The sequence below is a fragment of the Symphalangus syndactylus genome, chromosome 18 (assembly GCF_028878055.3).
Source record: "Symphalangus syndactylus isolate Jambi chromosome 18, NHGRI_mSymSyn1-v2.1_pri, whole genome shotgun sequence".
NCBI classification, from domain to species: domain Eukaryota; kingdom Metazoa; phylum Chordata; class Mammalia; order Primates; family Hylobatidae; genus Symphalangus; species Symphalangus syndactylus.
The window spans coordinates 64,783,994-64,811,067 of record NC_072440.2 but is presented as its reverse complement, the minus strand read 5'-3'; the positions used below and the strand labels follow the sequence as shown (position 1 = coordinate 64,811,067).

At 42.6% G+C, this 27,074-nt stretch overlaps 1 long non-coding RNA gene across 2 annotated transcripts in view; it reads left to right on the top strand.

Moving 5' to 3' along the window:
• LOC129467709 (uncharacterized) overlaps positions 1–27,074 on the top strand; it is a 52,200-nt gene that overhangs the window by 5,606 nt on the left and 19,520 nt on the right. Inside the window, exon 2 of one of the 2 annotated variants that reach the window (XR_008652437.2) lies at positions 14,023–14,194. The exons of the other annotated variant lie outside the window; for it this stretch is intronic. This is a non-coding gene — a long non-coding RNA (uncharacterized lncRNA). The remainder of the gene's footprint in view (positions 1–14,022; positions 14,195–27,074) is intronic. 2 annotated transcript variants of the gene reach the window in all.

Sequence of the window (27,074 nt, the reverse complement as noted above, 5' to 3'; positions counted from 1 at the left end):
TCATCTTGTCGCATTTGATCATCCAATAATACTGTGAGGTAAGGGGATAGGGTTTTTGGTATTTGTCAGATTTCCAAGTTAAACATGGTATTTACTGGAAAGAAACTGTAAGAGCCAATATTTTACTTATAGTCAAGGGAAAAAAGATCTGAGGTGATCCAATTTCTAAGCAACATTCTAAAACCCAATTTCTGGGTTAATTTGTCCCTACATTGCATTCCTCAGCCCAGAAGTCACAATTCTTTTTTCACTAGCGTTTTTTATTGTTTTTATCCTTATGTAGACTTAAGCGTCTCACATGAAAAAGTCTTGGAGTAGCCCACCCAAACTTACCAAAAATGGATTTTGCAGCAGAGCAAGGCCATCCCAGCCAAAATTGTGACAAATAAGGTTTTATGGCCCCCATTTTAGCAGCCTCCTTTTTGTCCCTTGTTTTTGTTGTGGGTTTCATCTCCTCTTATGACCAGCTCTGCTTTACTCATAGTAAACCTTCTTTATTCATATTAAACCTCTAAAAAGTATTTTTAAAATTTTATTTTTAATTGACAAATAATAGTTGTATATATTTATGGGGCACAATGTGATGTTTTGATACATGTATACATTGCGGAATGATCAAATCAGGTCAATTAGCATATCCATCACCTCAAATATTTATCATTTCTTTGTGGCTATTTTGAAATAAACATTATTGTCATTATTATTTATTTTTAGAGGTGGGGTCTCTCACTCTGTCACCCAAGCTGGACTGCAGTGGCACAATCATGGCTTACTGCAGCCTCAACCTCCTGAGTTCATGCGGTCCTCGCAGCTCAGCCTCCCAAGTAGACCACAGGCACGAGCCACCATACCCCCTTTTTTTTTAATTTTTTTTAATTTTTTTTTTGGAGACAGGGTCTCATTATGTTGCTCAGGCTCGTCTTGAACTCCAAGGCTCAAGCAGTCCTCCTGCCTTGGCCTCCCAAAGTGCTGGGATTATAGGCATTATAGGCATGAGCCACCATGTCCAACCTGAATCTGTTGTTTCTTGAGGATAAAGGTATGGCATGTCTTTGAGTCTACAGTGATTTGCATATAACTGGCACTCAATAAATGATTGTTAAATCAAATTGAACACCATATCAGTATTGATAAATATTTAGAGACAAGGTCTCAATTTGTTGCCCAGGCTGGAGTGCACTGATGTAATCATAGTCACTTACCGGGTTCCTTTAGCTATATTAACTCAGTGGCTTATTTAGCCTGCTTTTGAAAAAGACCACCTTTGGCTGTAGCAGATTTATAATTATTTCCTTTCAACATGACTTCTAGCTGTCTCTGCAGCCTGGTTATCTAGAACACAAGTAGTCTAAATCCTCGAGTGGCTCTAACAATGGTAGATATTGAGGGAGCTGCTTCATATAGCAAATATCTGTTTACTGGGAAGCTGCTGGTTCAGCATCTCATGGTTCATCCCTCTCTGATTAGCTTCCTGGCCCATATTCCCTTGGATTCGGAGTTTGGTGGGATCCTTAGCCATAACATTCTTGAGTTGCAGAGAATGTGTATCTCAGATCCCATTTTCAGAAATGTCCTTGCTGTAGATAACAGTTACCTACTTGTATCTTGAGAAATAGTAGTTTAAGAGAAAGAAGATTGGTCTGAATACTGGTTAGAATATAAATATGTTCTAATCCTGATTTTACTATTAGGTAACTGCAGCTTTAGGTGCATTATTTGATACCTCTTCCTAATCTTTAAAGATATTAGACTAATTCTCATAGATTCTATGATTTTATGATTACCGGAGTATGAGATCCTTTTTAAAATCCAGATGGCAAGGGCAAGCAGAGCAGATGTTGCCTGACACTTAGAGGAGAGCGCCCTAGATACGAGTGCCTTAATCACACGGACTGGGTCTCACTTATGTGGGAATACCATGGGTCCCATAAGGACTGAACTGGACTAGAAATGAGAACACCCTGGATATGAATGCCTTAATCACACGGGCTGGGTCTCACTTGTGTGGGAATACCATGGGTACAATAAGGACTGAACTGAACTAGAAATGAGGATAATGATACCTTCCCCACTTTCTTGAAGGAATGGAATAAGCTAAGTTGAAATACCTTTGAAAATCTATACAGCATTATCTCTATAGATGCTATTTTTAATCAAGGAGAAGGTATTTAGGTATAATTCTTCCATAGCAAATTATAAATATACCATCTTTAACGTACTGGATACTTACCTTTGCGTTGTTTTTTTCAGTGGTGATAGTGGCTTTGCATTGAATCATTTATAGTCTTTCCACCAGTTCTTCTCGGGATAAATAGCATACATTTGAAAGATCGGTAATTTTGAGAAGGCTGCATGAGACCATGAAACAAAGCAAAGCTGACTAGCCTAAGCTGAACTCTAGTCCATGACTCATCACTAGTTTGTCTAATCATTTAGGATAGCAAACTAAGCATAGGCTTATGTATGACAGGAATGCAAAATCCCAGGTTGAATTTTTGGGCCCCAAATTTCATGAAGTATCAATGTGATAAATAAACTTTTCTCTTTACCACCTCTTCCCCGCTAAAACAATTGCAGAAGTATGTATTGGGCCTAGCAGCAGTATGTGTGGCTGAATTAGGGGTACTGAGTTGACTAGAAGCTCAATGTGAGTCAACAGTGTGTTGTGGCTGCCAAAAAAAGCTGTTATAATCTTAGGTTGCATTATGAGAAGTATAGTGTGCAGAACACAAGGAAGATGACTATCTCATTCTGTTCTGTGCTGACCAGAGCACACCTGAAATTAATCTAGCTCTGGGATAGCTACACGACATATAGATCATCTTGAATATGCAGAAAAGAGAGATCTAACAGTAACAACAACAAAATGTAAAAGGCACTGGGAACATATATTTAGCAAAACAAGGCAAACAAACTTAGGAAGGATATTGTCACTTCATTCAGATTTCTGAAGGGGCCACATATAAGAGGTTTTTATTTGTTCCACATGTCCGTAAGGAGAGGAGCTGGAGTCAATGGATAGAAACTAAGGGAGGAGTCCGGGCGTGGTAGCTCATGCCTGTAATCCCAGCACTTTGGGAGGCCGAGGCAGGTAGATCATGAGGTCAGGAGTTCAAGACCAGCCTGGCCAACATAGTGAAACCCTGTCACTACTAAAAATGCAAAAATTAGCTGGGCATGTTGGCATGTGCCTGTAATCCCAGCTACTTGGGAGGCTGAGGCGGGAGAATTGCTTGAACCAGGACCCGGGAGGCAGAGGTAGCAGTGGGCTGAGATCATGCCACTGCACTCCAGCCTGGGCTACAGAGCAAGACTCTGTCTCAATAAACTTAGGGAGGCATGTTTCAGGCCAATACAGTTATTTTCATTAGATGATGTCAAAAAAAAAAAAATGAAATAGGCAGTCTCTGCAAGTGATGAGTTCTCATTCAGGGTGTTCAGGTATGGTCCAGATGACCACTTGGTGGGAGTGTTGTAGAAGATAGTCAATCATCAGATGGGTAGTTGAATTACAGTCTGTGATTTCTGTATATTGCTGTAACATGAACCAAGAAAACCTTAGGGATGTCAAATCCAAAGAACCATAAATAAGCCAAAGAACAATACAAGACAGTCTGGTATTTGATGAAGTAAAAGTCAGTAACTGTGAGCTTACTGAAGAACCAGATGATGGGAAGATTTTATTATTAACTTTTTTAAAACTGTGTTTGGTTGGATTTGGTTTAAAGGAAACACTTTATTGCAAGACTATTTGGACCTTAGTTTCTGGAACCTAATGGTGAAAAGAGTTCTAGTCCCAGAATCTGGGGATGAAACAACTATCTCATGGTTGCAAAGAGCAATTTCAAATTGCAAGTGGTTGTATCTGGGGAATCGTAAGGGGACAAAAATGGATGGGGGTTAAGAGGTCAAGTAGGTACACAGCCCAGGGGTGAAACAAGTATGTAGAAAGAATTATGTATTTGTTAAGTTAGGCCTAACAGACTTATGTTCTGTACTTCACCATCTGCAGATAATTGGCATTTTAAAATACTTTATACTGAAGCAAAGTAGATTGTGTACTCTGAGAAGTTAATAAGGTATACTAATGATTCATTGTGGAGGGCTTACAGTATTGTAATAACTTACCAGGTTCTCTGCCCCAGCAACAAACTCACCACTGGCAAGTTCAGCCCCACCTTAAACACTAGACTAGTTCTGCCCTTAGTCCTAGAATCTGACTCGTACTTCAGATCTCAACCTTGCTTGCTGCTAGCCCTGCCTGAATTAATGTCCCAAATCTAATAACTAGTTTAGGGCATTAGACCTTTCTGTGGCTGGGCGTGGTGATTCACACCTGTAATTCCAGCACTTTGGGAGGCCAAAGTGGGAGGATCTCTTGAGCCCAGGAGTTTGAGACCAGCCTGGGCAACATAATGAGACCCCATCTTTAAAAAAAAAAATCAGCTGGACATGATGACATGTGTCTATAGTCCCAGCTACCTGAGGGGCTAAGGTGGGAGGATAACTTGAGCTCAGGAGGTAGAGGCTGCAGTGAGCTGTGATTGTGCCACTGCACTCCAGCCTGGGTGACAGAGTGAGAACCTGTCTCAAAAAAACAAAACAAAACAAAAAAACCTTTTTGTGCTCTAATCTTGAATCTCTTGTTTCCTTAAACTCTAGTCTCTTTATGATATCTCAGTGCACAGCCCCCTTTTAAACTTAGCATTGCCAAAGACTTGAATCTGGAATCTGAATTTTGTGTCCTGCTGCCTCTTTTCTGTGAGTTGTTTTTTGGTTTGTTTGTTTTGAAATGGGTTCTCGCTATGTTACCCAGGCTGGTCTCAAACGCTGGGACTCTAGCTGTTCTCCCACCTCAGCCTCCCGAGTAGCTGGGACTATAGGAGCACACCACTGTGACTGGCATGTCCTGCTACATCTTGCCAGACTAACATAGACTATTTCCTAGACTGCCATTGCTAAATCCCAGAGCCCCAGAGCCCCACCTTTGGGCCTGTGTGAGTGCAACAGTTACAGCCTTCATTTCTAAGAATCAGGAATCCCTTCATCATCTGAATCCTCTCTTACAGTCTCATGTTTCTCTCTGATCCCAGTGAGTTGGTCTGACCACACATTCTGCACCGAGGGAGCCAAACTGATATTGACCTGTGTTGGAGCAACACACTGAAGGCCCTTTTCTATACTCAGCCTCTGTAGTCACTAGCCAAAAAGAGCTTCTTGCCGGAATTCCAGGCCATGCATCTGGGCAACGCAGCCCCACTATGTACTTGTCCTGTCCAGACTCTGGAAAGAGTTAGTTTCAGTAGTCCATGGCAAGCTGCACAGTTTGTCTTACAGATGCCTTACAACCATTCAACATTTATTCTCTTAATTGCTTAGATGTGTTTTGTTTTGTTTTTGTTTTTGTTTTTTTTTGAGGCGGAGTCTCGCTGTGTCGCCCAGGCTGGAGTGCAGTGGCGCGATCTCTGCTCACTGCAAGCTCCGCCTCCTGAGTTCACACCATTCTCCTGCCTCAGCCTCCCAAGTAGCAGGGATTACAGGCATGTGCCACCACACCCGGATAATTTTTGTATTTTTAGTGGAGACAGGGTTTCGCTATGTTCGCCAGGCTGGTCTTGAACTCCTGATCTCAAATGATTCTCCCGCCTTGGTCTCCCAAAGTGCGTGAGCCACCGTGCCCAGCCCATTGCCTAGTTTTGTAAACAAATATCAAATGAACCAGACATTGGGGTCAAACGTGAATAAGTCATATGGTGCTTTTTCTCATAATTATGATAATAATGCCTTCCATTTCTTGAGCACCTGCTACGTGCTGGGCACTGTGCCAGGCCTGTAAGTGACAGACTTTATAGGGGCTGGAAGGTGCATTGTGAGGGGTAGGGGGAAAAGCTGGATAGTTTGTGTTACGTACATAAGGCTCCAAACACAGCACATGGCTAGTGCTTAATAAACAGTAGCTATGTTTACGATATTAGGTGATAACATTACCAAAAGTACCATGCAGGTCCAGAGGTGGGATAAATAGTAGCTATGTTTACAATAGTAGATGATAACATTACCAAAAGTACCGTGCAGGTCCAGAGGTGGGATAAACAGTAGCTGTGTTTACAATAGTAGGTGATAACATTACCAAAAGTACCGTGCAGGTCCAGAAGTGGGAGAAAAAAGATATCTGAGCCAGAGGGATGTGTGGAGGGCACAGGAAGATCAATCAAAAAGAAGGAAAAGCAAGACCACAAGCAGAAAAAGATAGCCATTGTAGAGTAGCTAGTCTATTTGGAACACAAGAGTAGATAAAACGCTGCATTGAGACAGTGTGTGTGTAGCAGATCTAGAGAGTTCTAGAGACGTGTGTGCTAACGAGAGGACCGTAGCCATAAAACCCTTTACTGTAGTCACAGGAGAAAATGATTGCATGAATTTGTAAAAACCGGAAGGATAAGACACAAGCCTGAAAATTATTCAATTAAAGGAAGGAAGATTGCAGACTGCTTAGTCACCTGAAAAGAGAGAATAGAGCTTACAAAATGAGAGGAGATGATTACATCACTTAAGTGAGCATTGATCAAGTACTTGGCAGGACAAGTGGAAATGTTTTTCTTTTAAATAATTTAAGCCTGCAGTCTTCCAACTCAGTTTAAGATAGTTTGAGGCTGCTATATATAAATGTGGATAGTGTTCCAGTGGTAAATGAGTAGAATTCAAAGGAGGAATAAGTAAAACGTATTGTCTGTGTTCAACTAAGAGTGCATGAATAAAGCCCTGGTGGTAAATATACAATAGCCTCCATTTGAAGATGTATAAGGGAAAGAAATACTATTTGCTTGTTGACCTGGATTATAATGTACTTAACCCATATTATTCTAGTATAATCAGAGAGAGTCAAGCCTGATGCTCCAAAGACATTTCTGTTTGTTACATTCTGTTTCTGTCAGACTTAACTCAAAATCTATGACAGACTCTCATGGCTGGTTGCTCATATTTCTCTCAGTATTTTCCTGAGTTAATCACTACAGAAAGTGGCAGGGAACCAAATGATGTTAAAAGACTATTAAAGCTATAGGCATATAATATAGGATTATATAGTAATGATACTGTTTAACTGATCATTTTTCTGTTCATTGGGAAGCAGTGTTCTTATTTTATTAGAAGCAGCATGGTACAGTAGCAAAATCGTGTTTTTAAAGTTCTAACTCTGCTATGTATTAGTTATATAAGTTACTTTTTTGAACTTTCTTTTGTTCTTCTTTATCATGAGATGACAGTACTTGCTTGAATGATTGCTTCAAGGATTACATGAAAAGCAGGTCTGGGAAATAATTAGCAGTCCAATGCCCAGCTCTCAGTAAGGGCTCAGACATGTTAATTCTCCATGTCTCCCCTACAGGAAAGCCTCTCATGAAGTTGCCTAAGGAGCACAACCCCTGGAATAACCTTAGTGTTGGTTACTCAAGAAATCTGTTTTTTTTTTTTTTTTTTTTTTTTTTTGAGGGTAGATTTTACTTTTGAAAAAACAGAAATTAACTCTGAGCTAAGTTAATGGATGATCAGGTTAGAGGTGTTCACAAATAAAGTGTGACTGTGAAATAATTGGCTTCCTTGTTGGGATTGTAGATGGACTCTGAAAGCAACTCCAACACAGAAGTTCCAGAAAAGTGTTAAAGCAAAAACAACATTTTTGGAATCAGTTTTGGATAAATTCTTGTATGCTTAAACTTCAGCTTTGTTACTTTGTAATCATACTTCATTTCCGTGGAAAAGGTGATGAAACAGAATTGATAATAGAGACCAGTGGAGAGTGAGGAGAAAATAAAACCAAAGAAAACATGTAGAGGCCATCCCACTGACACAGAGCCTAATTGAAATATTTTTAAATTCTTTCTTTAGATACAACTCAAGCCTGGTTGCTAACAATTTGTAAAGTCTCATTTCTGAATCTATATTATATTCTCTCAGAGCAAAGCAGTCTTCGGCTCAGTATACCATACCTTAAAATAAATGTATCTTTGTCTTTGCTAATATCCTTCAGTTTCCAAGACTTAAAAACTTAAGCCTGATCCTTTGTTCTTACATTAAACTTGTTACTGTCATTCCTGTTTGTGAAATGTCTTGTATCCTGCCCCTTCTCCAGTCTTACGGCATCCACCATCATCACTTGCCTACCTGGATCTTGCCTGCGTCATTGTGTTAGCAAAGAAGCTGTATTAGCTAGGAAGCTAATTTCTCGTATTTCAGTGTGTTTGTCTTCTAGTAGAGCCTTTTCAGCATAATAGTTTAAGCTTAATATTCCTAAAATAACACTCCCATCTTATGTGTATATTTATTACAATACCCAAAATTGATGTATAGGTAATTGTTTATGAGAGAATCATTTAGTTTCAGAATTTTTGATTCGCTTTTGAGATATTTGAAAGCATGAACTATTAATCTGTGTCAGTAGTGCTTAGTACAGCGTCTTGCATGTAGCTGTGTCACTTCAAAGAAGTTCTTTAATGGCTCTGTGCCAAAATTTCTTTGTCTGTGAAATGGGGATAATATCTTTCTCAAAGGATTGCTTCATTAAAAGAGTATGTATATATGTGTATCAAAAGGTAGTTTTTCTATTATAGCTTTTGTATATGTTCACTGTTTTTTTTTTTTTTTTGAGACAAAGTCTTGCTCTGTTGCCCAGGCTGGAGTGCAGTGGCACGATCTCAGCTCACTGCAACCTCTGCCCCCCAGGTTCAAGCAATTCTCCTACCTCAGCCTCCTGAGTAGCTGGGATTACAGGCGTGTGCCACCAGGCCCAGCTAATTTTTTGTATTTTTAGTAGAGATGATGTTTCACCATGTTGGCCAGGCTGGTCTTGAATTCCTGACCTCAAGTAATCGCCTGCCTAGGCCTCCCAAAATGCTGGGATTACAAGCATGAGCCACCGCAACTGGCCACTTTTGTGTTATTATAGCACTCAAAAAAACTTACTGCTTTCTGGCCAGGCACAGTGGCTCATGCCTGAAATCCCAGCACTTTGGGAGGCCGAGGTGGGTGGATCATGAGGTCAGGAGATCGAGACCATCCTGGCTAACATGGTGAAACCCCATCTCTACTAAAAATACAAAAAATTAGCAGAGCGTGGTGGCAGATGCCTGTAGTCCCAGCTACTCAGAAGGCTGAGGCAGGAGAATGGCGTGAACCCGGGAGGCGGAGCTTGCAGTGAGCCAAGATCGTGCGACTGCACTCCAGCCTGGGTGACAGAGCTAGACTCTATCTCAAAAAAAAAAAAAAAAAAAAAAAAAAAAAAAAAGTTACGCTTTCTTATTTTAGGCAAACTCCTTTTTTCCTTACTCTTTTTTTGGAGCTAGGGTCTCATTCTGTCATCTAAACTGGAGTGCAGTAATGCTGTCTCGGCTCCCTGCAACCTCTGTCTCCCGGGCTCAAGCCATTTTTCCTCCTCAGCCTCCCAAGTAGCTGGGACTACAGGCGTGTGCCACCACGCCTGGCTAATTTTTGTATTTCTAGTAGAGACAGGTTTCGCTGTGTTGCCCAGGCTAGTCTCGAGCTCCTGGACTGAAGTGTTATCTGCCCGCCTTGGCCTCCCAAAGTGCTGGGATTACAGGCATGAGCCACTGTGCCTGGCCCAGTTTCTTGTTTTTGTCTTGTCTCTCCAATAAGAGTGTAAGCTCCTAGAGGACAGGGACCATCCTATATTTCCTTCATATGCCCTACCATACATGGCATAGTTCTGGGCTTTTATTCATTCATTTAATAAGCATTTCTTAATGAATATTTAATGTACAATAATATGCCATGGGATATAATAATTAAGACAAGGTCTTTAATAGTGTTGAGGTACTTCCATTCTAATGCATGCTAAAGATACTAGTATTTAGTATTTCACTTAGTGCTATGGAAGACTTTGTAGCAGATGATTAATATTCTCAGATCTATTAATTACATAAATCTGGGCTATAAGCAGGGTATGAGCAGGGTGAGTGCCTGGCAATAAGGGCTCCCAGTCTGCAGCAATATCTGAGGTAAGACATGATAAAGGACTGAACTAAAGCCCTAGAAATAGAGTGGGGATGGATTCAAGAGCCACTGTGGAAATGAAAATCAAAGGGATTGTGATGACTGCAACATAGAATATGAGGTGTAGAAGACAAGGACGTTCCGGATGATTCTGGCCTCTTGCCTGAGCATTGGTTTAATAATATAAGCCATTTAGGAAATAACAGCCATGAGGAGAAAAAGCCAGTTTGGAGATTAAGATGCCCCTGGGACCTCCAGAAAGAGATCCCTGTGAATAGCTGGAAATTCAGGTCTGGGGCCTAAGGATTGGAATTTGGACTAGAGAGAGAAAAAACTGGAAATTTTAGCAAATAGTGGTTGTTAAAGCCGTGGGAATAGAAGAGATCAGGATGTAGAAAGATGAGAAGTATAAAATACCTGAGACAGAAATGTTCAGAGAAGTTAGAGGAGATGCAGGAATCAGCAGGCCCCAGTGTCAGAGTGTCCAGCAATATTAATGCTACAGTGAGACCAATTTGCAATTATGTGTTGAATTCAGCGTTTGAGAGAGTATTGAAAAGGTAGTCCCTGGCTCAATAAATAGTGATCAGAATGAATTGAATAGGGGGCAAGAAAGGCCTATTTTGAAGATGAAATAGGGCCTTTTTTTTTTGGACAGGGTCTTGCAGTGTCACCCAGGCTGAAGTGCAGTGGTGCAGTCACAACTCACTGCGGCCTTGACCTCCTGGGCTCAAGTGATCCTCTCGCCTCAACCATCTGAGTAGCTGGGGCCACAGGTGCATGCCACCCATGCCTGGCTAATTTTTAAATTTTTTGTAAAGATGAGGTCTCAAGATGTTGCCCAGGCTGGCCTCAAACTCCTGAGCTCAAGCAATCCGCCTGCCTCAGCCTCCCAAAGTGCTAGGGTTATAAACATGAGCTGCTGTGTGTGGCCTGGGCTTTTTAAAAATAAGCTTTCTTAAACATTTTTTGTAAGAAGTGGGAAAAAGGCCAGAAGAGAGAGAGAGAAATCAGTATCTGTTGTGTTCTAGGATATGGGCTAACTCCTTTACATGTTTTATGTTTAACCTTCATTATCACCTTATAAGCAGGGGTGTCCTATCCACTGGGCATGAGACTCAGCATGGTTAACTAACTTACCCAGAGGAGTCAAGAATTGTTTGACTAAGACTAAACCCTTTCCACTACACGTGGCCGTTTCCAGGCTCTTATCCATCTCTAATCCTTCACTAAAGAAAGTGAAGTTGGTCTGGATACAGAAGAGGCTGGAAAGGTTAGTGGAGCCAAGGTCACTGTGGACAAACTGCATGAGAGGAATAGGGACACTGTCCCCATAACAGGAGGCAGGATATAAAGAATAAACTACACAGGTAAGACCTAGAGATGGAAAGCCTCCCTAGAGATGAGAACTGAGGGAGCATACTGGAGCCTTAGCTGGTCATTTCCTAAGGGAGGGGTAGAGGAGGGCATTATGCGGAGATCAGGAAACACTCAATAATTGACTACTAGAAATCATAGCTGGGGCCAGGTGCAGTGGCTCACACCTGTAATCCCAGCACTTTGCCAGGCCAAGGCAAGTGGATCACGAGGTCAGGAGTTCGAGATCAGCCTGGCCAACATGGTGAAACCCCGTCTCTACTAAAGATACAAAAAATTAGCTGGGCATGGTGGCGCTTGTCTGTAATCCCAGCTACTCAGGAGGCTGGGGCAGAAGAATTGCTTGAACCTGGGAGGCAGAGGTTGCAGTGAGCTGAGATCGCACCACTGCACTCCAGCCTGGGTGACAGAGTGAGACTCTGTCTCAAAAAAAAAAAAAAAAAAAAAGAAAAGAAAAATCATAGCTGAAGGCTGGGTATGGTGTCTCACACCTGTAATCCCAGCACTTTGGGAGGCTGAGACAGGTGGATTGCTTGAGTCCAGGAGTTTGAGACCAGCTGGCCAACATAGTGGCCATCTATACTAAAAATGAAAAAATATTAGCTGGGTGTGGTGGCACACACCTGTAATCCCAGCTACTTGGGAGGCTGAGGCAGGAGAATCACTTGAACCCTAGAGGCGGAGGTTGCAGTGAGCCGAGATGCGCCACTGCACTCCAGCCTGGGTGACAGAGCAAGAGCAAGACTCCATCTCAAAAAAAAAAGGTTGACCAGGCTTGTGCTCACACCTGTAATCCCAGCACTTGGGGAGCTGGGGTGGGAGGATCACTTGAGGCTGGGAGTTTGAGACTAGCCTGGGCAACACAGTGAGACCCCATCTCTTAAAAAAAAATGGGCAAAAAATTTGAATTGACACCTCACCAAAGAAGATGGCAAATAAGCATAGGAAAAAAATGCTTAAAATCATGCATCATTAGGGAATTGCAAATTAAAACAACAATGAGATCCTACTGTACACCTATTAGTATCTAAAACATTGTCAACACCAAATGGTGATGAGAATGTGGAGCAACAGGAACTCCCATTCATTGCTGGTGGGAGTCAAAACAGTACAGCTACTTTGGGAGAAAGTTTGACAGTTTTGTATAAAATTAAACCTACTCTTGCCATATGGTCTAGCAATTGTCTTTTTGTATTTAGTCAAAGGAGTTGAAAACTTATGTCTACACAGAAACCTGCACATGAGTGTTTATGGCAGCATTATTCACAGTTGCTAAAACTTGGAAGCAACCAATATGTCCTTCTGTAGATAAATCAGTAAATAAACTGTATGGTACATCCATATAATGGAATATTATTCAGTGCTAAAAAGAAACAAGCTATCAGCCGGGCGCGGTGTCTCACGCTTGTAATCCCAGCACTTTGGGGGCCGAGGTGGGCAGATCACGAGGTCAGGAGATTGAGACCACGGTGAAACCCCGTCTCTACTAAAAATACAAAAAATTAGCCAGGCGTGGTGGCGGGCACCTGTAGTCCCAGCTACTTGGAGAGGCTGAGGCAGGAGAATGGTGTGAACCCAGGAAGTGGAGCTTGCAGTGAGCCAAGATTGCACCACTGCACTCCAGCCTGGGTGACCGTCTCAAAAAAAAAAAAAAAAAGGAAACAAGCTATCAATCCATGAAAAGACATGGAAGAACCTTAAATGCTTATTATTAAATGAAATAATTTGAAAAGGCTATATACTATATGATCCCAACTACATGTAATTCTGGAAAAGGCAAAACTATGGAGACAGTAAAATCACTGGGTGTCAGGGGCTTTGGGAGGAAGAGATGAATAAATAGACCAGATGGGATTTTTAGGGCAGTGAAACTATACCATATGATACCATAATGATAGATACATGTCATTATACATTTGCTAAAACCCATAGAATATACAACACCAAGAGTAAACCCTAATCCAAACATACGGACTTTAGGTGATAATGACGTGTCAGTGTTGGTTCACTAGTTGTAACAAATGCACCACTCTGGTGCTGGATGTCGGTAGCAGGGGAGGCTGTGTGTGGAGGCAGGGGGTCTGCGAGATAGCTCTATGTGTTCCACTCACTTTTGCTGTGAACTTAAAATGCCCTTTAAAAGTCTACATAGGCCAGACACAGTGGCTCATGCTTGTAATCCCAGCACTTTGGGAGGCCGAGGCAGGTGGATTGCTTGAGCCTAGGAGTTTGAGACCACCCTGGACCACATGGTGAAACTCCATCTATACAAAAAAACACAAAATTAGCTGGGCGTGGTGGTATGTGCCTATAGCCCCAGCTACCCAGAAGGCTGTAGCGGAGGATCACCTGAGCCCTGGAGGTGGAAGTTGCAGTGAGCTGAGATTGTGCCATGCACTTCAGCCTGGATGACAGAGTAAGATGCCATTTCAAAAAAAGTCTATGTAAAAAAGTTGAGGGGGGAAGGATTGGGAAATCAGTATATTGTACAAAAACTATGTGAAAATATTTTATGTTTATATAAAATTAAGTTCCATTCCCTAAAGAATAAGGGATAAGATACAGAAAAGCTCTAGATTCTCAAGATGATGGAGAGCACCCAAAGCATTCTTTTTCTATTTTATTTTATTTTTTTAGAGATGGGATTTCACTCTGTCACCCAGGCGGGAGTGCAGTGGTGCAATCATAGCAGGGACTACAAGTGTGCACCACGTGGCTTGGCTACGAACCTGAAGTATTCTGATGCAGTGGAGAGAGTGTAGAACTCTAGAGTGAAGAGACCTGCCTGGAACCCTGACTCTATCACTAGGTAATTCCTATAATCTCACTAGGCCTGTTTTCTCAGCTGGAAAATTGATTGATTTGTGGTATTTGAAGTGCCTTTGAGCTTGGGATATCCATGCTGGTGTTTGGCTACAGTATAACGTAGTAGCTAGAGCACAAACTCTGGAGTTAGAATGTTTAGGTTAAAACTCAGCACCTCACACCCAAGGTATGTGACTGTGACTGTGGGCAAGTTATTAGCCTCTCTAAGCCTCAGTTTCTTCATCTGTAGACTAGGGATAATAATCGTAAATATCCTGCTGGACAGTTGTAAAGATTCAATGAAAAAAAAATCTATAGAAAGTGCCTAACATACAGTAAGTAGAAGGTAAATACAAGCTATTATAATTACAAAGTGTATATGCTGTTATTCTGATACCCTTTTGCTACCGCTGAGAGCACACTACTCTATACCTACATGTAGTTGCAAGGAACAGGAGGTAAATGGAATTAACCAAATGAAGTTTGCCAGGTTCCCCATTTGGGAAAGGAATGAAAGGAATCTTCAAATATCTGAGTGGTCAGGACCTCTGGGTTATGACTCAGCTACAGTCAACTGTCAGATTTTCCCACAGCTCAGTGGAAAGTCACTGAAGACTCCGTGAAAACAGTGCCATCTCTCCTTCAGTGTTTCTCTGCTAGGATGCACTGCTGACTCTGGAAGTCTGACCATATTTTTGTCCCAGCAGGCAGAGGGATATAAGCAGGCTTGGTCAATTTTTCACCCAAAATGTCTGCAACTGTTTCTGCTGTACTGATGATGCCACAAGGCTCAAGCCTGTGACAGTTCATTGTCAACCCCATTGCAGGGCATCAAAGAAGAAAAGTTTGGGGTCTGGATTGTTTTTTCAGGCAGGAACAATGATGTAGTGACTATCATAGATTATTTCAGAGTTCAGAATCTCATGTCTCAATTCCCCTTGCTGCTCTCTACCTTTCTCTGTGGATGAAGTTAAGATTATGGATGATGGCCGGGCATGGTGGCTCACGCCTGTAATCCCAGCAGTTTGGGAGGCCGAGATGGGTGGATCACCTGTGGTTGGGAGTTCGAGACCAGCCTGGCCAACATGGCGGAAACCCCGTCTCTACTAAGAATACAAAATTAGCTGGGCATGGTGGTGCATGCCTGTAATCCCAGCTACTCAGGAGGCTGAGGCAGGAGAATCACCGAACCCGGGAGGCGGATGTTGCAGTGAGCCGAGATCGCGCCATTGCACTCCAGCCTGGGCAACAAGAGCGAAATTCCGTCTCAAAAAATAAAATAAAAAATAAGATCATGGATGCCAGCTTGAAAGATAGTATACATTAGTGATAGTCACTGAGTTTTTTTTTAAGTTTTCTCAGATTGCCCCAGCAGAAGCTCCATCTGTTAATGTAATTGTCCACAGATTAAACAGAAGTGGAAACATCCACATGATTTGCTTATAATTATAACATCTTTTGAAATCTTCTTAGGTCACTTCCTCAAATTTGAGTTCAAGAACCCTTTTTATCAATCTGTTTGAATGTTTCTCAATCTTCCTCTTTCTAGCCTTGCAGGGAAAACTCACAGCCAGATCTACACCATGATGTTCAACTAACTGAGGGGCTAGTGATCTGGGACAAAGTGCCTTTTCTTTCTTATGTTTCCCTTCTTAAGAGTAGAGATGCCGGCCGGGCGCGGTGGCTCACGCTTGTAATCCCAGCACTTTGGGAGGCCGAGGCGGGCGGATCACGAGGTCAGGAGATCGATACCACAGTGAAACCCCGTCTCTACTAAAAAATACAAAAAATTATCCGGGCGTGGTGGCGGGCGCCTGTAGTCCCAGCTACTCAGAGAGGCTGAGGCAGGAGAATGGTGTGAACCTGGGAGGCGGAGCTTGCAGTGAGCCGAGATTGCGCCACTGCACTCCAGCCTGGGCAACAGAGCGAGACTCCGTCTCAAGAAAAAAAAAAAAAAAAAAAAAAAAAAAAAATATATATATATATATATATATATATATATATTTCTGAAGTAGGAGTAAGGAGGAATGGAGGGAATGAAACACTCACTGAAGAAAGGATAGGGCTAAAGGAAGGATAGAACCCACACAAGGAAAGGGCTCTGGGTAGGCAGAAGGCCTGGGGAAACAGTATCTGGCTGTGGACAGGGAGAGGAGGTGCCATGGGGTGAGGAAAAGGCACAGAGTTGAGAGACCACCACCACCACATACTTGGCCTGCTTGAAAATCTAACTCGGCCAAACAGATATAAGTGCCCCTCCAGATCTTATTATTTCTACAGCTGTGACTTAACTGCTGCTTATCTTTCCTCCAGGAGATTCCTTGGAATGAAACCAATGGGAGTCCAGGGTTTGGGAGAGTCTCATCAGAGCAGATGGGCCAGCAGCAGCCAGAACTCTTGTTGCCTTTGGCTGAGAACACTATCCTGGATCTGAATGTCTTGTGAGCAAACCCCAGCAGGCTCAGCCTTAGGCCTGAGTGAAGTTGGCCTGCTTCTCCTTAATGAACCTTGTGTACTCTCACATCTCCCCTCCCCTCTTTTGCATGTTGAAAATCACATTCTCAGAGCACTGTTGAAGCTAAAACCACATTGTCCGTTAGCAGCCCTAGAAGGATGGTGTCTTAGTGCTTTTGGTCCCTTGATATATTTGGAAGTGCATTGCATGGAGGGTCAGGAGGCCTGGTTTTGGTTCTTACCCAACTGCTAATTTTCCCTGAGACCACAGGCAAATTGTTCATCCCTGGGCCACACTTTCCTTAGCTGTAAAGTTGTTTATAATAAGAATAGCTTTCATTGAGGAAATTTTTACTGTATACCAGACATAGTATCATTGAATTCCTTCAACAATCCTATGGCATAGGTACTTTTTTTTTATGGAATCTTGCTCTGTCACCCAGGCTGGAGTACAGTAGTGCTGTCTTGGCTCACTGCATCCTCTGCCTCCGGGTTCAAGCAATTTCCCTGCCTCAGCCTCCCAAGTAGCTGGGATTACAGGCGTGCACCACCATGCCCAGCTAATTTTTGTATTTTTAGTAGAGACGGGGTTTCACCATGTTGGCCAGGCTGGTCTTGAACTCCTGGCCTCAAACGATCCGCTCGTCTCAGCCTCCCAAAGTGCGGTGATTACAGGCATGAGCCACAGCCCCTGGCCAGCATAGGTACTATTATTGTCCTGCTTCACAGATAAGGAAGCGGAGGCTTAGAATTTTTATACCCTAACCATCCTGTTTAAATTACCAGCCCTTACCCATGGCCAGCACTCCTTTCTCTGCCTTATTTTAGCCATAGCATTTTTTTTTTTTTTGAGACGCAGTCTCGCTCTGTTGCCCAAGGCAAGCTCACTGCAAGCTCTGCCTCCTGGGTTCATGCCATTCTCCTGCCTCAGCCTTCCGAGTAGCTGGGACTACAGGCGCCTGCCACCACGCCCGGCTAATTTTTTGTATTTTCAGTAGAGACGGGGCTTCACCGTGTTAGCCAGGATGGTCTCAATCTCCTGACCTCATGATCCCCCTGTTTCAGCCTCCCAAAGTCCTGGGATTACAGGCGTGAGGCACCGCGCCTGGCCAACCATAGCATTTATTGCCACCTAAAACATTACATATTTTACTTTTTGCCCTCTCCTTCTATGAGACTGTAAGCTCCATTAGGGAATGGATTTTTATCTTTTTATTCCTGTTGTTATTGCTCATTTGCTGTGTCCCCAAGACCTAGAATTGTGCCTGGTTCATGACAGGTACTCAATATTGGTTGAATGAAAAAAGTGAGTGAATGAATTCTTGGTAGGAGTGTAAATTGGTATAGATTCTAAGGAAGTCAGTTTGGCAATAGTAATACTTAACATGTGCTAACCTTTGGACCCTGCAACACCAGAACTAGGATCCTATAGATGATGTATTCATGTGTCTGCCTAAAACCATGGGTACCAGGCATGGTGGCTCATGCCTATAATCCCAGCACTTTAGGAAGCCGAGGCAGGAGGATCACTTGAGCTCAGGAGCTCAAGACCAGCCTGGGCAACATAGTGAGAGTCCGTCTCTACCAAATATATAAATAACCAGACATAGTGGCACCTGTCTGTGGTTCAAGCTACTTTAGGGGCTGAGGCGAAAGGATTGCTTGAGCCCCGGGAGTTGGAGGCTGCAGTGAGCCGTGATCATGCCACTGCAGTCCAGCCTGGGTGACACAGCCAGACCCTTTCTCAAAAAAAAAAAAAAGACTAGAAACAAGATATTCATCAATAAGATAACTCATTAAATAAAGTGTGATTGGTCCCTCCAGTGGGCTTCTATGTAGAAGTGGAAAAGAATGCAGTAAATCGAGGCTGGGCATGGTGGCTCATGTCTGTAATCCCAGCACTTTGGGAGGCCGAGGCGAGCGGATCACGAGGTCAGGAGATCGAGACCATCCTGGCTAACACGGTGAAGCCCCATCTCTACTAAAAATACAAAAAATTAGCTGGGCGTGGTGGCAGGCACCTGTAGTCCCAGCTACTCGGGAGGCTGAGGCAAGGGAATGGCATGAACCCGGGAGGCGGAGCTTGCAGTGAGCCAAGATTGTGCCCCTGCACTACAGCCTGGGTGACAGAGCTAGACTCCGTTTCAAAAAAAAAAAAAAAAAAAGAATGCAGTAAATCTGCATGTGCTGATACACAACAACCTAAGAGATATTAAGTAAAAAAAAGCAGAGTATAAAATGGTATATCACTTCCTTTCATTTGTATGAAAAGTATGATAGATTTTAAGATGTACTTGTTTATGCCTAGAATCTTTCTAGAAAGAAAGCTAAGAAACAAATAGTTGCCTCCGAGGAGGGGACAGAAGTTTAGGTTGGGATGGAGAATATCCTCTTACTGAGGTATAATTCACAAACCATATAATTCACTCATTTAAAGTGTATAATTCACTTTATATGAGTGAATTACTTTTGGTATATTACTTTTAAAGATTATGGTTTAAATATATATATATATAACATAAAATTGGCCATTTTAACCCTAGCAACATAGCAAGCCTAGGCAATATAGCAAGATCTCGTTGCTGCAAAAAAATTTTTTTACATTATCCAGGCTTGGTGGCACATGCCTGTAGTCCCAGCTATTCGGGAGGCTGAGGTGAGGGGATTGCTTGAGCCCAGGAGTTTGAGGCTGCAGTGAGCTGTGATTGTGCCATTGTACTCCAGCCTGGGCAATAGAGCAAGACCCTGTTTCAAAAATATAAGAGAAAATAAAATATTTAAAAATTAAAATGAATTTCAAAAAGAAAGTATAACACGTTTTGAAAACTTAGTAACTTGCCTAAGATCGCATAGCTCATACTCCATAGTAGCAACCATCAATTTTATTATAAAGTAGTAAAAATTCTTACAAAGAATGAAGATTTAGCCATCTTTCTGGGTGTTATAAGAGACTTTGGGTATCATCTAACCCCTTCATTTTACAAGATAACAGATTCATTGAGGTGAGATGGCTACCCCAAGTTAGGAATCCCATCAGTAGCAGGCCTCCTAATCCAAGGGACAGGATTTAGAGTAGGTCACAGAAGAGGTCTTTTGCTCTTTGACAAAACAAGTAGGGTTTGAATCTCTCCTGCCCCAAAATGAAATTTAGGGGTCTCTTACTTGAGACATCTCTTTTTTTTTTTTTGAGACGGAGTCTCGCTCTGTAGCCCAGTCTGGAGTGCAGTGGCGCTATCTCGGCTCACTGCAAGCTCCTGGGTTCACGCCATTCTCCTGCCTCAGCCTCTCCGAGTAGCTGGGACTACAGGTGCCTGCCACCACACCTGGCTAATTTTTTGTATTTTTAGTAGAGACAGGGTTTCACCATGTTAGCCAGGATGGTCTTGATCTCCTGACTGCGTGATCCACCTGCCTCGGCCTCCCAAAGTGCTGGGATTACAGGTGTGAACCACCACACCCGGCCAGATATCTCTCGTATATCCCATGCACCTGTACTGTCTAGTAGGAGGGAATGGGCCCACTGCACCCTGATATTGTTTCTGTTTATCTGAAACTATGCAGCAAACCTTCAGAGCCTATCTCAATTTCTACTTGTAAGAAAATTTCTCTGATTGTCCTACCACATCCAATTCTCACCTAATTCTTAGATACATTAGTGTTTGAAACATATAATTAGCCATCAGAGAATGATGTGAGGCATTTTATAGCTGTGTCCATTTATGAGTCCATTCTGCCCACTAGTGTAAAGCTCCAGAGAGGCCAGAGGTGGGTGACTGATTCCTGCTAGAAGGTCCCCAATAGATGGTTGTTGGTTGCTTGGATTAATTGAGCTGTGCCGTTCTGGAAAAAAAAAAAAAACCCCTATGATTTTAGATATGAGTTATTCCAAAGGCTTCTCTGCACCTCCCTGCAGAGCTACATACTAGGTCACAGAACATTGGAATTGGTGGACATTGTGGCTATCCCTCAGTTGCTGAGAACTAATTGTGGCTCTTCCCTGTTTTTCTTACCCTGGCATTAATTACACCTTCATTTATGTGATTGTTTGATTACAGTTCATCTTATCCTCCTCCCTTCCACCCCCAATAGACTAGAAATTCCATGAGAACATAGACTGTGTCTGGCTTGACTCATCATCGTATCTCCAGCACCAAGCCTGGCACATAGTAGGTGCTCAAGAAATATTCATTGAAGGACTGGATGAATGAATATAGCACCTTATTTTATAGATGAGGAAGCAGAGGCCCAAAGAGTTCAGGTCAGTGGCAGAGCTGGGACAAGAAGGCAAGTCTCCTGGTTCCTCAGCCAGCATTCTTTCTGTTTTCCTCTGTATCCTCTCAGCATTGGAATTGGAAAATCTTGGAACCTAGTCTGACCCTTTTATTTTACAAATGGGAAACTGAGGCCCAAGAGAGGGAAAAAACTTACCCAAGGCCACAGAAAGAGGCACTGGCAAAGCCAAGTCTGGTACCTAGGTCTCCTGACTCCCAAGCTAGTGCTCTTTCTTTGTAAAAGCACAGAAAAAACAAAGCTGAATTGGGCTTCTTGCCAAGCCCCTTCAGGAGGTCACATAGCTGAGCAGCTCTCAGAGTTCCTTGTCTATTCTTAGCCTGAACTTTTAGTGACTCTGGTCTTCAGCAGCCTTTTTCCCCTTTTTTCCTTTGCATTTGGTCTGTTGTGTATATGTAGTGTGTGTTTTAAATAAATGGTGCTACGTGTAGGAAATGGGCTTCAGCACAGTCCTGCTACAGAGGCCCTGGAAAGAATAAACGTGAGAGAAGGGGCCCTGAGAAAACAATCAACTTCCCTTCCTCTGAAGTGACCCCAGTGTCCGAGAGCCACCCCCTCTCTGCTGCTTGTCACAACACAACTGCCAACAGAAGGCTAAACTCCTCACACAATAAGAAGGAAATCAACAGAATTTACAAGGAGGATTGGCTGTTAGTATTCGCCACTGAAGCCTCATTTTGATGAAGATCAAAAATCAGCTCTTCCTAAGCTGTGGTCCCTCTTCTGACATACACTTCAATTTCCCACCAACAAGTCATTTTTCAGTCAGTCACCAAACATGAATGAAAAGACCCTTCAGACACAGTTCTAGCCTCTCAAAGCCTACTGCTTTCTCTGCTTGCACAAACACTTGCTCCAGAGACATACAAGAAATTTAAGCAGCTACTGACCTCAGGTTACTTGGAAAAGACAAGAGACACAGAGGATAGAAGATAACTAATGTTGCCCTTGTGCAAAATGACCAATGAGAAGAACAGCTCTACGTCGAGTTCACATTAGGCAGAGGTTGTTCTAGGCTAAGCTAGGTCAAGGAAAATTCAGGGGAGCAACTTGAACTGGTCTTGTATATCAGTTATCTATTGCTGTGTAACATATTGCTCCACTTTGTGTTTTAGTTGTCTATTTTTTTTTTTTTTTTATAGAGACACAGTCTTACTGTGTTGCCCAGGCTGGTCTTGAATTCCTGGGCTCAAGGGATCCTCCTGCATCAGCCTCCCAAAGTGCTGGGATTACAGGTGTGAGCTGCCACGCATAGCCTAGCGTCTATTCTTGCATGACAAATTACCTTAAAACTTAGTGGCTTAAAAACATTTATTATCCAACAGTTTCTATGGGTCAAGAATCCAGGTGTAGCTCAGCCAGGTGCCTCTGGCTCAGTCTCTCATGAGGTTTCAGTCAAGCTGTCAGCCTAAAGGTTCATCAGAGGGTAGAGAAGAATCCAGTTTCAAGCTCACTGAAGTGGTCATTGGTAGGCCTCAGTCCCTCCTGACACAAGCCTCTTTATAGGGCTGCTTCAAGACTTGGTGCTGGCTTCACCACGGTGAGAGGTTTAAGAGAGGAAGTGTGACCAAGATGGAAGCCACATTCCTTTTGCAACCTCATCTCAGAAGCGATATCCCATCACTTTTGTTGTATTCTTGTTATCAGCAGTGAGTCACCAAGTTCAGCCCACATACAAGGATGTGAATACCACGAGGCAGAGATCATGGGAGCCATCTTAGAGGCTGCCTGCCATACTTTGCCAGATGGATAGGATTGAAATAAGGCATAGTAAGCATTCTGGTTAGGGAACTGGAGTTTTGAAAGGTTTGATTGGGGATGATTTGGTTGGAACAAGACATTTAAATAGGAGGGTAGGAGGTAACTACAGAGGTTGACTGGGGCCAGATTGTACTGGGTTTTCAATGCCAGGCCAAAGAGTTTTAGAGTTATGTGCCAGATAACACATCTAATGGTAGTCCCATAAGATTATAATGGAGCTGAAAAATTCCCATTGCCTGGTGATGTCATGGCCATTATACCATGCTATTGCAGTGCATTACTTATGTGCTTTTGGTGATGTTGGTGTAAACACACCTGTTGCACTGACAGTCATATAAAAGTATAGCACATACAATTACATACAGTGCATAATACTTGATAATAAATGATGATATTACTAGTTTATATATTTATTATACTATTAATTGTGATTTTAGAGTGTACTCTTTCTACTTATGGGAAAAAAAAGTTAACTGTAAAACAGCCTCAGGTAGGTCCTTCAGGAAATATTTGAGAAGAAAGTATTGTTATCATAGAGGATAGCTCCATGTATATTATTGCATGGAGCTTCCGGTGGGACAGGATGTGGAGATGGGAGACAGTGATATTGATGATCCTGACCCTGGGTAGGGAGGGTCTCTGGATAGCCCTGACCTAGGTTAATGTGTATGTGTCTGTCTTCGTTTCAAACAAAACTGTTTAAAAAGTAAAACAAAAATAAAATTTTAAAAATGGAAATAAACGTATAGAATAAGGATATAAATAAGCTATTTTTGTACAGCTATACAATGTTTTGGTATTTTAAGCTAAGGGTTATTACAAAAGAGGCAAAAAGTTAAAAATTAAAAGGTTTGTAATGTCAAAAAGTTACTATAAGCTAAGCTTAATTTATTGAAGAAAGAAAATTTTAAAAATACATGTAGTGTAGCCCAAGTATACAGTGTTTATAAAGTCTACAGTAGTGCACAGTAATGCCGTGGGCCTTCACATTCATTCACCACTCACTCACTCACACACCCAGAGCAACCTCCAGTCCTGCAAGTTCCATTCATGGTATGTGCCCTCTACAGGTGTACTGTCTAAAAAATTTTTAGCCGGGCATGATGGCTCATGCCTGTAATCCCAGCACTTTAGAAGGCCGAGGCAGGTGGATCACGAGGTCAGGAGATCGAGACCATCCTGGCCAACACGGTGAAACCCCGTCTCTACTAAAAACATAAAAAATAAGCCGGGCGTGGTGGCACACACCTATAGTTCCAGCTACTCAGGAGGCTGAGGCAGGAGAATCTCTTGAACCCGAGAGGCAGAGGTTGCAGTGAGCCAAGATCGCGCCACTGTACTCCAACCTAGGTGACAGAGCAAGACTCCATCTCAAAACAAAAACAAAAACAAAAAAAAAACAAAAAAAAGGAACTAAGTCTATTTTATTCCTATTGTATCTGTATAATTTACAGTAGAGGTTGGCATATAGTAGGTGGCCATGAAAATTTGTTGACTGAATAATGCAGAGTTACCAGATTTGTTTTTTGAAATTTCTGACAATCTAATCCCAAGGAAGCCTACGTATTTACTTTAGGAGCTTCTAATCAGGATATAAATGTTGTCCCCTATTTCTTTTCTTTTCTTTTTTTTTTTTGAGACAGAGTCTTGCCCTGTTGCCCAGGCTGGAGTGCAATGGCGTGATCTTGGCTCACTGCAACCTCTGCCTCCCAGGTTCAAGCGATTCTCCTGCCTTAGCCTCCTCAGTAGCTGGGACTACAGGCATGTGTCACCACGCCCAGCTATTTTTTTGTATTTTTAGTAGAGGCGGAGTTTTGCCATGTTGTCCAGGCTGGTCTTGAACTCCTGACCTCAGGTGATCCACCTGCCTTGGCCTCCCAAAGTGCTGGGATTACAAGTGTGAGCCACAGCACCCGGCCTACTTGTCCCCTATTTTTAAGGCAACATTATTCAAATTACCCAGGACATAACAAAGGGGGAAGCTGAGCTTTAATCATGGGCCTAAATCCTTCCCTGTGATTAAAAGCTCTTTAAACAGTTCATCATTCTGTCGAGCCTCAGAATCTTGGAAGACAAACTTGGTGTCTGAGAACAGACAAAGCTGGTTCCACCCACCTAGCAGTTCAGGAGTACAACCTGCCAATAGACTGGTCAAGGTCCCAACACCTGGTCCTGCCCATTAGTCACGCTGCCTCCTGCCTTACTGGCTGACCAGAAGCTATTTTTGTGCAATGCCGTTAAGTATGAAGAGAGAACTTGTTCTGGGGGAAGGAGTAAAGGAAACAAAACCGTAAGGTGGGTGTATTAGTTCTGCTACGGCTGCTATAACAAAATACCACAGACTGGGTGGCTTAAACAGGAAATTTATTTTTCATAGTTATGAAGGCTGTAAGTCCAAGATCAAGATGTTGGCAGGGTTGGTTTCTAGTGAGGTGTCTCTCCTGGGCATGCCAATGGCTGTCTTAACACTGTGTTCTCCCATGGCCTTTTCTCTCTGCACATAGATCTCTGGTATCTCTTCCTCTTCTTAGAAGGACACCAGTCCTATTGGATTAGAGCCCCACTCTTATGACTTTATATAACCTTAATTACCTCTTTAAAGGCCTTATCTCCAAACACAGTCACCCTGGGGGTTAGGACTTCAAAATATAAATTTAGGGGAGACAATTCGGTCTGTAACGATAGGCAAGGTTTATTTCAAGTATGCCTCTTACCCTCTCATCCATACTCTTATAAAGGAATGATAATCTCCCATCTGTGGAGATGGCAGTTGATGATCCCTAAAAATTCTTCACATCCATGGTCTCGTGTGATATTACAACAGCCTCCAAGTTAGCAGAGGTACTGTCATTATCCTTCCACTTCAGATGAAGAAACAGACCAAGAGGGTTAACAGGTTCTCCCAGTCACAGAGTATGGAATCTGGTTTCTGACTCCTGGGCCTCTCTGTGCTTTGCCCTTGGCTCTTCAGGACTGGCCCCTGTGATGCCCCTACCTAGATTCTTTCATTTTTCTGTTTTTGAGGTAGGATCTCACTCTGTTGCCCAGGCTGGAGTGCAGTGGCATAGTCCTGGCTCACTGCAGCCTTGACCTCCCGGGCTCAAGCAATTCTCCCACCTCGGCATCCCAAGTAGTGCACACCACCACACCTAGCTAACATTTTTTTTTTTTTTAACTTTTAGTACCGACGAGGTCTTGCCATGTTGCCCAGGCTGGCTCAAACTCCTGGGCTTGAGCGATCCTCCCAAAGTGCTGGGATTACAGGCATGAGCCACCAAACCTGGCCCTCCCCACCTAGATTCTAACTCCCCACTTTTTCTTCCTCCTGCTCTACTCCATCAAAACTTACCCACCCTTCAAAGTTCTTCCATTTGATTTTCAAAGTGACAACTAACTGGCTGAATAAACCATTATTAATGAACTATGTTGATTTGTTAGTGAATGGGATATTACTAGGAGGGAGCTTGGCCAAACAGATTAACAACCTATGAGATTTGACATCTTGAAAAATATTTTTTTCACATACCATATCCAACTTACTTATATTCTGACAGAAATTATGTAAAGTAGATATTATTATTATCTCTTTTTCCAAAAAAACAGATTCAGAGATTAGGTAGCTAGGCCAGGATCACACAGGTAAGTAGCAGAGGTGGAACTTGAACCCAGATAACTGCGTATACTTTTCACTACGTCTTGCCCCACAGCCAAACTTTATTAGTTCAGAAGACTGTTACCCTGAAGTTCACCTCTGAATAGTCAAAAGATGTGGCCTTCCCTCACTTGTCTAGTCTACCCTAACCTACCCTCAATTGAGTTCCCACAGTGCTGGGACTTGAGTCTCAGCTCCATTCCTGCTTAGCTATGGTGATCACAAGCACATTTTCTCCCTTCTCACTGGGCTTTTGTTTTTTCACCTGTGAAATTAAAGCATTGACTGGGGTCATTTTTCAGTTTTAAGACTCTAAAAAACTGATTGTTTTTATCTTCCATTTCATTAATTCAACAAGTATTCATCCATCACCTGGTTGTACCAAGCACTCTGCTGGGTACTGAGGACAGAGCAATGAACAAGTGAGACAAGGTCTCTGCCCTCAAGGAGTTTATTTTTCATTTATTTATTTATTTATTTATTTATTTATTTATTTATTTATTTATTTATTTATTTATTGAGACAGTCTTGCTCTGTCGCCCAGGCTGGTGTGCAGTGGCATGATCTCAGCTCACTGCAAACTCCACCTCCCAGGTTCAGGCCATTCTGCTGCCTCAGCCTCCCAAGTAGCTGGGATTACAGGCATGCACCACCACAACCAGCTAATTTTGTATTTTTTCAGTAGAAACAGGGTTTCGCCATGTTGGCCAGACTGGTCTGAAACTCC